Below are 14,034 nucleotides of genomic sequence, written 5' to 3'. Positions count from 1 at the left end.
TGCTTCAGTTGAAGTAAAAAAAAAAAAAAAAAAAAAAAAGCAGGGGTAGCCATCCTGATCTCAGATCAAGCACAAGCAAAAATTGGTCTAATTAAAAGAGATAAGGAAGGAAACTATATCTTGCTAAAGGGTACCATAGATAATGAAGCAATATCAATATTAAATATTTATGCACCAAGTGGTATAGCATCTAAATTCCTAAAGGAGAAGTTGAAAGCTGCAAGAAGAAATAGACAGCAAAAGTATAATAGTGGGAGATCTCAACCTTGCTCTTTCAGAACTAGAAAAATCAAACCACAAAATAAATAAGAAAGAAGTTAAAAGAGGTAAATAGAACACTAGGAAAAGTTAGGCATTATAGATCTTTAGAGAAAATTGAATGGAGATAGAAAGGAGTGCACTTTATTCTCAGCAGTTCATGAAAGCTATACAAAAATTGACCATATATTAGGAAATAAAGATCTCAAAATCAAATAGCAAATGTGTTTGTTTTTTTTTTTTTTTCAGAGCATGATGCAATAAAAATTACATTCAATAAAAAGCCAGGAGAAAATAGACCAAAAAGTAATTGCAAACTAAACAATCTCATTCTAAAGAATGAATGCGTAAACAGCAAATCATAGATACTTTAATAATTTCATCCAAGAGAGGGAAAATAATGAGATAACATACCAAAATTTGTGGGATGCAGCCAAAGCGGTAATAAGGGGAAATTTTATATCTCTAGATGTTTACTTGCATAAAATAGAGAAACAGATGATCAATGAATTGGACTTGCCACTAAAAAAGCTAGAAAAAGAGCAAATTAAAACCCCCATCAAATACCAAATTTGAAATTCTAAAAATAAAGAGATTAATAAAATTGAAACTAAAAAACTATTGAATTAATAAATAAAACTAAGAGTTGGTTTTATGAAAAAAGCAACAAAATAGATAAACTTTTAGTAAATTTGATTAGAAAAAGGAAAGAGGAAAATCAAATTATTAGTCTTAAAAATGAAAAGGGAGAACTTTCCACCAATGAAGAGGAAATAAGAGCAATAATAGGAGTTACTTTGCCCAAAATATAGATTGCCCAAAATATAGATTGCCCAGATTAACAGACGAGGAAGTAAGTTGCTTAAGTAGTCCTATTTCAGAAAAAAAAAAAAAAAAAAATAGAACAAGCTATTAATCAACTCTCTAATTAAAAATCCCTAGCTCCAGATGGGTTTACATGTGAATTCTATGAAACATTTAAAGAACAATTAACTCAAATACTATATAAACTATTTGAAAAAATAGGGAATAAAGAACTACCAAATTCCTTTTATGACACAGACATGGTACTGCTAACTTACCCAGTTAGGACAAAAACAGAAAGAAAACTAGAGACCAATTTCCTTAATGAATATTGATGCAAAAATCTTAAATAAAATACTAGCAAAGAGATTACAGAATGTCATCCCCAGGATAATACATCATGGCTAGGTAGAATTTATACCATGAATGCAGAGCTGGTTCAATATTAGGAAAAACTATTAGCATAATTGACTACATCAATAATGAAATTAACAAAAACCACATGATTATCTCAATAGATGTAGAAAAAACATTTGATAAACTCCAACACCCATTCCTATTAAAAACACTAGAGAATATAAGAATTAATGGACTTTTCTTAAAATATTCAGTAGCAACTATTTAAAACCAACTGTAAACATCAGATGAAATGGGGATAAATTGGAACCATTCCCAATAAGATCAAGGGTGAAACAAGGTTGCCCACTATCATTATTCAATATTGTATTAGAATTGCTAGCTTTGGCAATAAGAGATAAAAAGAAATTAAAGGAATTAAAGTAATGAGGAAACTAAATTATCACTCTTCACAGATGACTTGATGGTATATTTAGAGAACCACAGAGAATCAACTAAAAAGCTTTTAGAAATAATCCAACAAGGGGCAGCTAGGTGGCGCAGTGGATAAAGCACCAGCTCTGAAGTCAGGAGGACCCGAGTTCAAATGTGATCTCAGACACTTAACCCTTCCTAGCTGTGACCCTGGGCAAGTCACTTAAACCCAATTGCCTCAGCAAAAAAAAAAAAAAAAGAAATAATCCACAACTTTAGCAAAGTTGCAGAATACAAAATAAATCCACATAAATTATCAGTATTTTTATACATCACTAACAAAATCCAACAGCAAGAGATACAAAGAGAAATTCCATTTAAAATAACTGTCTATAATATAAAATATTTGGGAATCTGTCTGCCAAGGGAAAGTCAGGAAATATATGAGCAAAACTACAAAACACTTTCCAGACAAAGTCAGATCTAAACAATTGGAAAAATATCAAATGTTCTTGGATAGGTTGAGCAAATATAATAAAGATGACAATATTACCTAAACTAATCTTTTTTTAGTACTATACTAATCAAACTCCCAAGAAGCTATTTTACTGAACTAAAAAAAAAAATAACAAAATTCTTCTGGAAGAACAAAAGATCAAGAATTTCAAGGGAACTAATGAAAAAAAATCAAATGAAGGTGCTCTAGCTGTACCAGATCTAAAATTATAAAGCAGCAGTCATCAAAACCATTTGATACTGGCTAAGAAATAGACTAGTTGATCAATGGTATAGGTTAGGTTCACAGGACAAAATAGTCAATAACTATAGCAATTTAGTATTTGACAAACCCAAAAACCCCAGCTTTTGGAATAAGAATTCACTAACAAAAATTGCTGGGAAAATTGGAAACTCATATGGCAGAAACTAGGCATTGACCACAACATCAAATACCAAGATAAGGTCAAAATGGGTTCATGATCTAGGTATAAACAATGATATTATAAATAAATTAGGACATAGAATAGTTTACCTCTCAGACCTGTGGAGGAGTGTTAGGATTACTAGGTGAGAACTCAGGTTGTCTGGATGGTGACAAGGTGAGAATTCAGGTTTTCTGGACAATTACAAGGTGAGAACTCAGGTTGACTTGATAGAGGGGGCAAGCTCATTGGCTGGGGTGGTTCTTCCCAGAAGCCCTTGCATTATCCCACGCCCATTCTCTGGGAGGATAAAAAGAGACAGCAATGGGCGCAGAGGGCAGATCGGCCTGGAGAAGGATAAGAGCTGGAGGAGATTCAGAGCCAGGATTCAAGAAGAAAGACTCTCTGCATTACATCAGGCCTGACGGGGCTCTCTGCAGGAAGGGAAGTCACTTCTAAGGACAAGAGTTAACAGCAACTGCCTGGAGACAACGGTTCACTACAGGAAGAAGAATCTGTCTTAAAGATTTGAGTAGACAAAGCAGATCTCTTCCCAGAGAGCGATCCGGCAGCTTCTAGAGACGACAGCTCGCTACATTTTGGCGCCCAACGTGGGGCAAGGACTTTTGCTTATCCTGACAAGAAGAGCTAGACCAGACCTTCTCAATTTGGCGCCCGAACAGGGCAATCAATCCCTGGACCTCAGCTGACTCAACCCCAGCCCCAGAAGCAACCTCAGCTCCACCCCCATTCAGGAGTGATACTATAGAGAGTATAATCAAGATAATTGAGGAGCAGAGTTTACTTGTAACCTGGGTACAGATTGCTAAACTCTTGGCTGCATTAAGACGCACATCCCCTTGGTTCTTAGAGGAAGAAAAGATAGATGTAGATAAATGGAAGCTAGTGGGATATGAAATGAAAGAATTTCAAGCAAAAAATGTGCCTCGTTCAATTTCTGCAGAAGTATTTTATATCTACAACATAGTTCAATTAGCCTTAAACTATCAAGCAAGTTGTAGGAGAAGGAAAAGTTCTAAAAATGAACAGAGGAGGAAGTGTGAGGAAAAAAGGAAAGATCAAGATCTTTCCCTAGAGCAAGAGGATTTAAATGAGGAATTATGGTATGATTCTCTTGAAGAAGCTTCAACCCTGCCTAGAGAACAGATTATTGATAGGCCCACATCAACCCCACCTTCAGAGATGGAGGAAGAAAGAGGGGAAGAGGCAGAAACACAAACAGAATTGCCTGTGAAGAAGCCTAAGCCTATGACAAGATTAGAAAAAGCATTGGTTAAAGCTAAGAGAGAAGGACAGGATATAAGTGATTTTATACATGCATATCCTATGATTGAAAATACTGACTCTGTAGGTAAAAAAAGGAGAAGATATGCACCTTTAGATTTGAATACAATTAAGGATTTGAAAAAAGGTTGTACCCTTTATGGGGCTACATCAGCTTATGTCAAAATGTTACTAGATGGTTTGTCTTATGAAGTCCTAACCCCGAATGATTGGAAATCCATAGCAAGGACATGTCTGGAACCTGGAGAAAATTTATTATGGCTTGCGGAATTTCATGAATTATGTAAAATTCAAGTCAGATGCAATTTGGAAATAGGAGTTAACACACAATTCACTTTTGAGCACTTAGCTGGTGAAGGTCAGTATGGAGAGAATTCGGAACAGATTAATTATACCATGACAATATATGAACAAATTGCTAAGGCTGCAATAAAAGCTTGGTGTGTCCTTCCTGGACAGAAAGATCGTGGAGAGGCTTTCACTAAAATACAGCAAGGTCCCAATGAACCTTTTGCAGATTTTGTGGGACGTTTGCAAACTGCTGTCAAAAGAACTATTGGAGAAAATTCAGCTACAGAAATAATGACCAGACATCTGGCTAAGGAAAATGCCAATGAGATTTGCAAAAGAATTATATGGGGATTAGACAAAGATGCTCCTTTAGAGGAGATCATAAGACGCTGTGCTACAGTGGGAACAAATGCTTTTTACACCCGGACAATGATGAATGTGGAAAGACAGGGTCCCTCCTGGCAAGGGACTTCTAGAGAAACTCGGAGATGTTTTCAATGTGGAAAAATTGGACATCTAAGAGCTCAGTGTAGGTATGGAGATACAGTGAGAAGACAGGGTGAAAGAAGACCTAAAACCCCATGTCCAAAATGCAACAGAGGATTCCATTGGGCATCAGAGTGTAGAATAATTCAGGGAAATGGGATGAGGGGCCCAGGTCCTGGGCCCCAGGCAAAAAAGACTTGGGGCATGATGGCAGCTGATGTTACACCTAAAGAGCCTTTAGAAGGCCAGGACTCTGATTTAATCAATCAGCAGAGAAGCAATCACATGGCAGAAAGGGATTACCTGATAAGTGAGCCAAAAGGCAATCAGATTGCAAAAATGGATTACACTTGGGGAGAATACAGGCCTTTTAAACCAACAGGGCCGTGCCCAGTGCAAACAACTCCAATGTAATTGTCAGATGATGAGAAGAGATTTAGAAAGTGGTAAATAGAAGGAAATTAGATAGGTTAACTGCCTGGGAGAGAGGGTTTGCTTGTATTTCTTCAGCAGGAGAAGGAATCAGATGGGTGCCAACGAGTCATATTCGCCTTGTCCATCAGAGAGAGACAGAAAAAGAGAAAGACCTCAAAATAAAGGAGAAGATCTAAGAAACATCTGACACTGAAAGAGCATGGATAATAAGAAGACTGTTAAAGAACTTTAAAACCAGCAGGAATCATTGGACTTCCTCACACAAGATGAGACTAATGGACAATGGACTTATGGACATTTATAAATTTTCAATTTATGATTATGTTATATGCTTCTAGCATGTGTTATGTTACTATGTTACTATATGCTTATGTAATTTATGTAATTATCTGTAATACTTCCCATATTGATGGATTTATGTTTCAAGGTCATTTATGTAATTATCTGTAATACTTCCCATATTGATGGATTTATGTTTCAAGGTCATGACTGTCCTATGTTCTAAATCAAAAGAAAGGGGGAGATGTTAGGATTACTAGGTGAGAACTGAGGTTGTCTGGATGGTGACAAGGTGAGAATTCAGGTTTTCTGGACAATTACAAGGTGAGAACTCAGGTTGACTTGATAGAGGGGGCAAGCTCATTGGCTGGGGTGGTTCTTCCCAGAAGCCCTTGCATTATCCCACGCCCATTCTCTGGGAGGATAAAAAGAGACAGCAATGGGCGCAGAGGGCAGATCGGCCTGGAGAAGGATAAGAGCTGGAGGAGATTCAGAGCCAGGATTCAAGAAGAAAGACTCTCTGCATTACATCAGGCCTGACGGGGCTCTCTGCAGGAAGGGAAGTCACTTCTAAGGACAAGAGTTAACAGCAACTGCCTGGAGACAACGGTTCACTACAGGAAGAAGAATCTGTCTTAAAGATTTGAGTAGACAAAGCAGATCTCTTCCCAGAGAGCGATCCGGCAGCTTCTAGAGACGACAGCTCGCTACAGAGGAGGAAGGAATTTTTGACCAAAGAACTAGAGATCATATTGATTACAAAATAGATCATTTTGATTATATTAAGTTAAAAAGTTTTTGTACAAACAAAATTAATGCAGACAAGATTAAAACAAAAGCAATAAACTGGGAAAACATTTTTACATTTAAAGGTTCTGATATATATTTCCAAAATACATAAAGAATTAACTCAAATTTATAAGAAATCAAGCCATTCTCCAATTGATAAATGGTCAAATGATATGAATAGATAATTTTCAGATGAATAAATTGAAACTATTTCTAGTCATATGAAATCTCTTATTGATAAGAGAAATGCAAATTAAGACAACTCGAGATACCACTACATACCTCTTAGATTGGCTAAGATGACAGGAAAAGATAACTAAAAAATTGTGGAGGGGATATGGGAAAACTGGGACACTGATACATTATTGGTGGAACTATGAATGGATCCAACCATTCTGGAAAGCAATTTGGAACTATGCTCAAAAAGTTATTAAACTGTGCATACCCTTTAACCCAGCAGTGTTACTACTAGACTTATATTCCAAAGATATCTTAAAGGAGGGAAAGGGACCCACATGTGCAAAAAATGTTTGTGACAGCCTTTTTTGTAGTGGCTAGAAACTGGAAACTGAATGGATGCCCATCATTTGGAGAATGGCTGAATAAATTATGGTATATTAATGTTATGGAATATGATTGTTCTGTAAGAAATGACCAACAGGATGATTTCAGAGAGGTCTGGAGAGACATGAATTGATGCTAAGTGAAACAAGTAGAACCAGATCATTATACATAGCAATAAGATTATACAATCATCAATTCTTTTTTTTTTTTTTTTTTTGCTTAAAAATCTTTTTTTTTTAAATTTTTATTTTATTTTATAATTATAACTTTTTTTTGACAGTACATATGCATGGGTAATTTTTTACAACATTATCCCTTGCACTTACTTCTATTCAGATTTTTTCCCTTCCTCCCCCAACCCCCTCCCCCAGATGGCAAGCAGTCTTATATATGTTAAATATATTACAGTATATTCTAGATACAATATATGTGTGTAGAACCGAATTTTTTGTTGCACAGGAAGAATTGGATTCAGAAGGTAAAAATAACAGTTTACATTCATTTCCCAGTGTTCCTTTTCTGGATGTAGCTGGTTCTGTCCATCATTAATCAATTGGAATTGGATTAGCTCTTCTCTATGTTGAAGAAATCCACTTCCATCAGCATACATCCTCGTACAGTATCATTGTTGAAGTGTATAATGATCTTCTGGTTCTGCTCGTTTCATTCAGCATCAGTTGATGTAAGTCTCTCCAAGCCTCTCTGTATTTCTCCTGTTGGTCATTTCTTATAGAACAATAATATTCCATAACATTCATAGACCATAGTTTACCCAACCATTCTCCAATTGATGGACATCCATTCATCTTCCAGCTTCTAGCCGCTATGAAAAGGGCTGCCACAAACATTTTGGCACATACAGGTCCCTTTCCCTTCTTTAGTAGTTCCTTGGGGTATAAGCCCAGTAGTAGTATGGCTGGGTCAAAGGGTATGCACATTTTTTATAACTTTTTGGGCATAATTCCAGATTGCTCTCCAGAATGGTTGGATTCTTTCACAACTCCACCAACAATGCATCAGTGTCCCAGTTTTCCCACAGCCCCTCCAACATTCGTCGTTATTTGTTCCTGTCATCTTAGCCAATCTGACAGGTGTGTAATGATACCTCAGAGTTGTCTTAATTTGCATTTCTCTGATCAATAGTGATTTGACAATCATCAATTCTGATGGACATGGCTCTCTTCAACAATGAATTGTTCAGACCAGTTCCAGTTGTTCATTAATGAAAAGAGCCATCCACACCCAGGGAGAGTACTGTGGGAATTGAGTGTGGACCACAACATAACATTTTTCACTCTTTCTGTTGTTGTTTGCTTGCATTTTTGTTTTCCTTCTCAGGTTTTTTTTTTCTTTCTAGATCCAATTTTTCTTGTGCAGCAAGATAACTGTATGGATATGTATACATATATTGGATTTAACATATATTTTAACATGTATTGGAATTCCTGCCACCTAGGGGAGGAGGTGGGGGGAAAGGAGGGGAAAATTTGGAACAGAAGGTTTTGCAAGAGTCAGTGTTGAAAAAGTACCCATGTTTTGTAAATAAAAAGCTATAATAAAAATATTAGAACAAAATCATAATATTGAAAAGTTGCACAAAACATAAGATATATGATATAAAAAAAACTAATTGGGAAAATGGGTCAAGAATAAGTTTTTTTTCTTTTTTATGGATATACATGTACATTAATTTTTTTAAATACTCATTTCTTTATGAATCATGTTGGGAAAGAAAAATCAGAACAAAAGGGAAAACCATGAGAGAGAAAAAAACAGAAGAAAAAGAAAAAGTGGAACATGTGCTGATTTTCATTCATTCTTCATAGTTCTCTCTCTAGATATAATTGGCATTTTCTATACAAAGTTTATTGGGATTGCCTTAGATCACTGAACTGCTAAAAAGTACCAAGTCTTTCATAGTTGATCATCACCCTTTGGACATAATTCCAAATTACTCTTCAGAATGGTTGGATAAATAATGATAGTTTAAGAAAACCTGGACTCCCTGAAAACCCTAATTTTTAAAAGGCCTAAAACCTGTATTTCAAGAAATCATAAATTAAAAACTGACCACATCTATTAGTGAATTAGAGGACAAAGTAAAAATAGAATCTAACAATCATCACCTGAATAAAACCTCAATAGGAAAGATCACAGGAATACCATAAAATCCAAAGTTCTCACATAAAAGAAAATATTGTAAGTATCCAGAAAGAATCAATTCAATATCAAGGAATTATATAATGAGGCAGTCGAAAAAAGGGGTGGTGGACTATCCTTTAATTGGAATGAGAAGACTTCCAACTATTTTTTATCAAAAAAACAGAACTAAGAATTTTGAAATAGAAATACAAGCATTCAGATAAGAAATCCAGAAAGGTAAATTTTTCTGAAAATTGGGAGATGTTGTATGATGCTATAGTGCTAGCAGAAGAAATAAATGCCCCTTCAGAAACTTATCTCCAAAAAGTATAGAGGGAATTCATATTAGCAAAACAGAAGACATGGGGATTATGTTGATACTCTTCCAAGGGTTTGAAAATGGAAAAGTGAAGAAAATATAAAATGAAGATGGTAACATGGAAAGACGGTGGAACTTGTTCTTATAATTGAGGTACTGAAAAGTACACAAACATGGAAGGGTGGGGTAGGTGGATATCAAATAAACTTCATGTATATCTGAAACAAATGACTGACCACATACAAATAGTTTGATTTAGTCACACAATAGCAAAATGAGCAAGCATGGGGAGGAGCAATGTTAAGAGAGCATGATACCAAGGAAGGGTCATAAGCATAACTTTCTGTTCCTAAAGGATTTTTTTAAAAGTAGAATCTAAGGGGATGCTTTACTTAGTTTGCCTTTTATATGATAGAGAAATGGGTGATCAAATTGGAGCATATAAATGTAATAGAATAATACTGGGACATAAGATACCACAAAATATACTATTTCATAATTTATAAAAGGAACAGAAACACAAATTTTGAAAGACCTAAGAGCCCTGATCAATGTCAGATCTGACCAGTTGTCCATGGTTTCAGAAGACCAGAGTTATTTATTACTTCATAGGTGAGAGAAACAATGCAGAAAACATTATATACTTTTGGATGGCCACTTTGAGGATTTATTTTTCTAGTCCACTCACTTGTTAATTACTAGTACTTTTTTTTTTTTTAAATTGTTTTTCTTTTCAGAAATTGGGGTTTAGTGACTTGCCCAGGATCACATAACTAATAACTGCCAAGTGTCTGAGACCAGGTTTGAATTCAGATCCTCTATTCGCTGTACCACCTAGCTGCCTTTTCCTCTCAATTTCTAATTGAGGGGGAAAGGAGGTTATTAACAAGAATGCTCAAAAAAAAAGTGCCATTGAAATATTTTAAAAATATACAGAAAAAGAAAACATAAGAGGGTACTGATAAGCAAGCTAGCTTTGGGGGGGGGGGTTTGTTGCAGCCATCTTGAAATGAAGGGAAGAAAAGATTGACAAGATATCATCAGTATTTACAATATTACCAACTGGCAATTCAGCAGCATGTGAAGATCTATCATCCTCGAGCCATCAATCTAAGAATCAGTCTTATAAAGATGTGACCTAATAAACGGTTCCAGGGATACTACAGTCCCTACTTCCTCAGCAAACATAGCCATGGAACAGAAAAGTTCTCAGTACCAAAATCCTTGCCACTATCAAACGGTTCAATATCAGAAATGGATTGGATCATCTCAGAAGAAATGGTGAAGATAACACTATTATCTAGTTTGCCAATGCCCCTAAAGATCATGGCATCTTTCTGCCTTATAGTTTCCTCTTTTATGTTTTCCTCCCCATTAGAATATGAATTTTATGTTCTTTTTTTCTCTATTTGTAAACTCTATAGTTGGCACAGTATTCACACATAGTCAACACTTCATGATTTTTTCATTCATCTTCCAAAGGGTCCTACACAGAGAGGAAAGGCCATACATATCAGAATAGTCAAAAGATGTTTCTTTTGCCAAATAGCCCTCGGTGCTGGTTAATTCCTATGAAAAGGCACCGATCATAATGTGCAGCAATAGTTTAAAAATATGTGTTTTTTTAAAAACTACTTCAATGCACTTTGCACACAATGGTATAATGGTATTAGATCAAAACAATTGGCCTGATTTTGTAAAAATCAAATTAAAAAACAAGACTGTCCAATCACAACTTAGAAAAAGAGGAGAAAAAAAATCTTAAAATCATTCTTACAGAAAAATGATAAATCCTGGAGAGAATATGGAAAAATAAAAACACTAATATGCATTGCTGAGTTGTGAATCATTCTAACCATTGTCTCAGCAAGACTACCACTAGGATCTATATCTCAAAGAGATCAAAAAGGGGGGAGGGGAGAATCTATACAAAAATGTAGCAACTTTTTTGGTGACAAAGAATTAGAAACTAAAAGAATGCTCATCAATTGGGAAATGATTGAACAAATTTGTAATAATGATTGTGATGAAATACTATTGTACTATAAGAAATGACAAACATAATTTTAGAAAAACCCTGGAAGACATAGGAACTGCTACAAAATGAAGTTAGTAAAACCAGGAAAATATTGTTCACAGCAATAATATAAGGATTATTGGTGGCTCAGTGGATAGAGCACCAGTTCTGAAGTCAGGAAGACCTGAGTTCAAATTTCATCTGGCCTCAGGCACTTAATACTTCTTAGCTATGTGACCCTGGACAAGTCTCTTGATTCCAATTGCCTCAGCAAAAATAATATAAGGATGATCAACTGTGAAAGATTTAGCTACTCTGATTAAAAGAACAATCCAAGACAATTCCAAAGGAGCCATGATAAAAAAAATAATAATAATAAAAAAAATAAAAATGCTATCTTCAGAGAGATCAAAGCACACTTTTTTTTTTTTTACTTTATTGTTCTTGCTTTTTTTGCTTCTTTTCCCCAACATGGCTACTATAGGAATATGTTTCATATGAATCCACATGTATGATGACTATATTGCTTGTCTTCTCAAAGGAGGGAAGAAGAAAATTTGGAACTCAAAAAAATTTTTAATGTTAAAAAAAAAGGAAAAGGGGTATTCTTAAAATGCTAGATGAGAACCCCTAAAAAAGTAAAACCAAAGTAAACCAATGTATCATCCCAGGCTGTCTTCAGTCATGAACCCCCTGAAAGCTACTTTTAGTTTTACACTATTTGAATCAACATCCACTATTTAATCATAGTTCACAAGCCGTCACATATTTTTCTTTTACTAAACCAACCAGAACATACTAAGTCAAAGAAGCATTTAATAAAATAAAATACTGATAACAGCAACAATAATGAATATTCCCTTTCCCATCTAAATATATATACAAATTATCACAATTGTGCAAGAGAGAGCATACATAGAAAAAAAAAAACAAACAAACATAGTGAACAAACATTATCAGAGCAATTCATGCTACTAAAGCCATCATACCCTCTGTAATGCCATTTTATTTCTCATGCTGCTGCATTGCCACTTGGAGGTGTTGATTTCTCTACTAGTTTGGTAATGTGAAGTTGGAACTCCACTCCTACAAACTTTTTTTCCCAAGTCAATGGGCAAAGTTTATTGTAATTATAACACCAATTGAAGCAGGCTAACTTCCAAAAGGACTTAGGAAAGAACCAGGAGCAAAGAGACAAATTTACCCAATTCTTCATGTCACTGATTTGCTAATTTTATGGCCCAGAGGTAGAACTGAGGAGTGGACTCAGGAATTTGATTATCACTGACCAGCAGATTGTGTATCTGACAGTCAGCAATGTTTGTAGCACTATTGTAGGATTATCCTAAAGCCAGAAGATTTTAGAATCATTGACAGATTGTTAGAACAATAGCACTCTTAAGATCAGGGGATCTTAGAATTATTGCTACATTTCCCCTAGAAGTTGTACTCTATTATTCCCCTCTCTGCAGTCTGAACCCCAAATTCATTTCCCACAAACTATTAGGATCTTCTGCTAAAAAATTCTCTCTGTAGCACCTACCTTTCTTCTTTCTGAACAAATTGTTCCATTCTGCATATGCTGCCATCTGTAGCTCTTTGTGGCCTTCTTGGTAAAGAAATCTGTACCCCTAAGTGCTCTCAATTCTTTTGAGATTCAGACCCTCAATCTAGTCCAGGCAATCAGAAATTCCTTGAGGCACTAAATCTTTTTTTTTTTAATTGCTTATTTCCGGTTCAGATTCTCACTTTTTGAATTTAGAAAATTCTTCTAAATTCTTTTCATTTCACCATATCAACTATGAAAGAGAAGCACAAACTTACAGACTTTACTCTTAATATTAGAGGAAAAAGACAGAAGGGAACCATTTCATCAAGGAAGATGAGGCACAAAGCCAATAAAAGGAAGAAACAAACCTTCAGATTTAGTCCTTGCTCGTACTAGAAATATTAGCAGAGCAGGCAGACCCTTGTACTGAGGAATAATCTATTATACTTTTTCTAGTATTGTGAATCATATGTATTGTATAGATCCCAAAGGAAAATAAATTCCTACTTTCAAGTAAAGGTTGCTAGAAGCCTTCCAAAAATGGGAGGAAAGTTGACCTGATGGTTTCAATTATACAATTCTGGGACTGGGAGGGGGGGTGTCTATCAAAAATAAAAACAGCTTATTCCTACATTCAATGACTTGTTAGCTGAGTTAAAGACATTTTGGTAAGGAACAAAAGAAGCCAGATTCCAACATTCCTATTTTCCCTATGTGGAGACATAAAAACATATCTGGCTCCATTATTGGGGAAGGGGTAGCTGAAGTATTGGATAACCTGAAATGGAACTTTGTCTCAGATTATAATTTCAACCAATCTTTTTTTAGTTATTAAGACCAAACCAAGAGGAAGCAAGCTATATGTGGCTATAGACTAATATAGTAGCGCATTAGACTGAAAACTAGAGAACTTCAGTTAAAGTCTAGGCTCTGCTAACTAAATATATAAACTAGGGTATGAAATAAGTTAGATTCATTATTGGGAAGTCCATGGTAATCTATTTTACATTTCAACAGTTCAGATTGATTTTTTAAATACAATTTTTAATTTAACTTCCATTGACAAGTTGAGGTATTCAAAAGAATTTTTAAAATAAACATACAA

At 35.2% G+C, this 14,034-nt stretch overlaps 1 protein-coding gene across 2 annotated transcripts in view; it reads right to left on the bottom strand.

Moving 5' to 3' along the window:
- Positions 1 to 14,034, bottom strand: part of CNBD2 (cyclic nucleotide binding domain containing 2) — an 88,974-nt gene that overhangs the window by 71,614 nt on the left and 3,326 nt on the right. The window lies entirely within an intron of this gene.

This window comes from Sminthopsis crassicaudata, chromosome 2 (genome assembly GCF_048593235.1).
Source record: "Sminthopsis crassicaudata isolate SCR6 chromosome 2, ASM4859323v1, whole genome shotgun sequence".
Lineage (NCBI taxonomy): Eukaryota > Metazoa > Chordata > Mammalia > Dasyuromorphia > Dasyuridae > Sminthopsis > Sminthopsis crassicaudata.
Note: the sequence above shows the minus strand (reverse complement) of the source record. Positions and strands in the feature narration are given on the sequence as shown.